Genomic DNA, 2,449 nt, shown 5'->3' on the forward strand with positions numbered 1-2,449 from the left:
TGAAAATATCTTCTGGATTTTCCTTGCAGACCCAATGTCAGCACAAAGGATCTTATAAGAGGAAGGCAGAGACAGATTTATAAGTCTACAACAGAGGTGAGAGCAATCTTCCATAAGCCAAGAAACATGGGCAGCCCATGGAAACTAAAAGTGTCGAAGAGCCAATTCTTCTCTAGGTCTCTGGTAGGACATATCTTCATCTTAGCTCAGTGACAACTGATCCCATTCTGATCCCCAAGACTCAAAAAAAAATTGTTGTTTTGCAACCCTTAATCTAAGACTCAAAGAATATTAAAAACAAACAAACAAACAAAAAACAAAGGAGATGGGTTTTTTAAAGGGGGGAAAGAAAGATTGTAAGAATTAGGGGGCTGGGTTTGCTACAAGATCATCAAGGATAAGAGTTCTTGTAGAGAAAGAGACTGGACAGGAGTAGAGATGCAATGGCTTGACCAGAGGAGAGAGCTGAGAGGAAGGAAGCAACATCTACACCTGTCTGCTTGCTGGCGCTGCATTTCTGCCTGTTTTCATCTGTACCCACCTCTATATCTCTTCCTACACCTTACTGCACTTCTGTCTGCATGTCCACCTGCATCCATCAGGAAGGGTAGTTATTAGGCTTTTCTCAAACAATTATGATGCTTGCCATGATTTACTTGATTGTTTCATCCTTCAGTAGCAACCCTATCATCTACAAAAGACAGGTGAAGCTTCCCTATTTGGGACCACACTGTAGAGGGATTATGAAACATTTGTGACAATCTACTCAATAATCTTAGTTTTAATCATCTTTAGCATGAATTTTGTGAACATGACACAAGTTCAAAGCACTGTGTTCAGCTTAGAGCAATTTACCAGTAGCTAGTTAGATAAGTATATTTTTTCATAGACACTGAAAATAGGAAAAGGAGCTGTTACTCAACAGAATGGCCATTGGTAAAAGATAATTACTATTTTAAGGTAAAAACTATATAAAATGTTAAGTTTCACATTTCACTGATGGAACCATTTCACTTTCTTAACTTTTAACACAAATTTACCTAACTTCTAATACAAATTGAAAAAGTTAGCTGTCTTAATTTATTTTAAATATGTTAAATGTGTTATGATTAGATGGGAATCATTTAACTATAGCTCAGAGTTAATTCAGAGAAATACTAACATAATATGACACTGTTAAACTTAGCTCGTACTTTCTGTACTCAAAGTAATCACCTCATTATCACCGACTTACAATTCTCTTCACTCATTAAACACAGTTTGTTATATATTAAAGGATGTCACTTGAAAATAATAATTAGATAAGCATATGATATGATCAGAAAATCAAATTAACTTGACTCTAGATTAAAGATAATAGGACAAAATCTATTTTTACAAAGAGAGTGTTACAAGAGATCGAGAATGTTAAGACATAATACTTTGTGTTTTTCATTTATCCTGTCTCATTTGAATGGGGCTTATATTGAGGCTTGAATGTGGATCTAGGTAGTTACTGCCCAAACTTTTGACTTTATATGTTGAGGTTTGGGCAAAGTGTTAAAGATTCCACTTAGAGAGTTAATTTCCCTAGACATAGTGATGAGACCTAGCAGTGAGCACAGGCTCTAGAAATGGTGTTGGAGGTCCTGCAACTGTGATTCTAGGAGATGAACAGGCACTAGAGCTGAGCCCTTGGGAGTCTTCTCAGTAGGGAATCTTGACAAATTATGAACAAAGTTGCCTTCTGCTCCTTCTATACTCTTTATACTACCATTGCCAGATCTCCAATAACTTCAGCTTGCCCAAGTTCATGGTCAAGTTTCTTCTCTAACTCTACCTCAGCAACACTTAATGGAATTATCTTCTGGTTTACACTTTGGTCATCTTTAAAATGCTTCTTGTGGTTTTGATGACACCACAGATTTGTTGGTTTCCCCCAGTGTTCTGGCTTTGACTTCTTAGAGCTCTTGGTTGACTGCCTTCTCAGCTGCTCTAAATGTTCGAGTTTTGTTCTATTGCTGTGAAGAGACACCATGACAATGGCAACTCTTATAAAGGAAAAGATTTCATTGGGTTGGCTTACAGAGGTGTAGTTCATTATGGTCATGGTGGGAAACATGGTAGCACACTGGTAGATGTGGTGCTGAAGAGGTGGCTAAGAGTTCTACATGTGGACCAGCAGACAGCAGGAGAGAGAGAGAGAGAGAGAGAGAGAGAGAGAGAGAGAGAGAGAGAGAGAGAGAAAGAGAGAGAGAGATACAGACACAGAGAGACAGACAGACAGAGAGACAGAGACACAGAGAGAGACAGACAGAGACAGAGACGGGTTTGAATTGATCATTTGAAAATCCCAAAAGCCACCTCCAATGACACATTTCCTTCAGTAAGGCATCAGTACTCCAAAATGACCATACATCCTAATTCCTGTTAAGGAGCACCACTCCCTAATGATCAAGCATCCAAACAT

The sequence above is a fragment of the Rattus rattus genome, chromosome 12 (assembly GCF_011064425.1).
Source record: "Rattus rattus isolate New Zealand chromosome 12, Rrattus_CSIRO_v1, whole genome shotgun sequence".
NCBI lineage: Eukaryota > Metazoa > Chordata > Mammalia > Rodentia > Muridae > Rattus > Rattus rattus.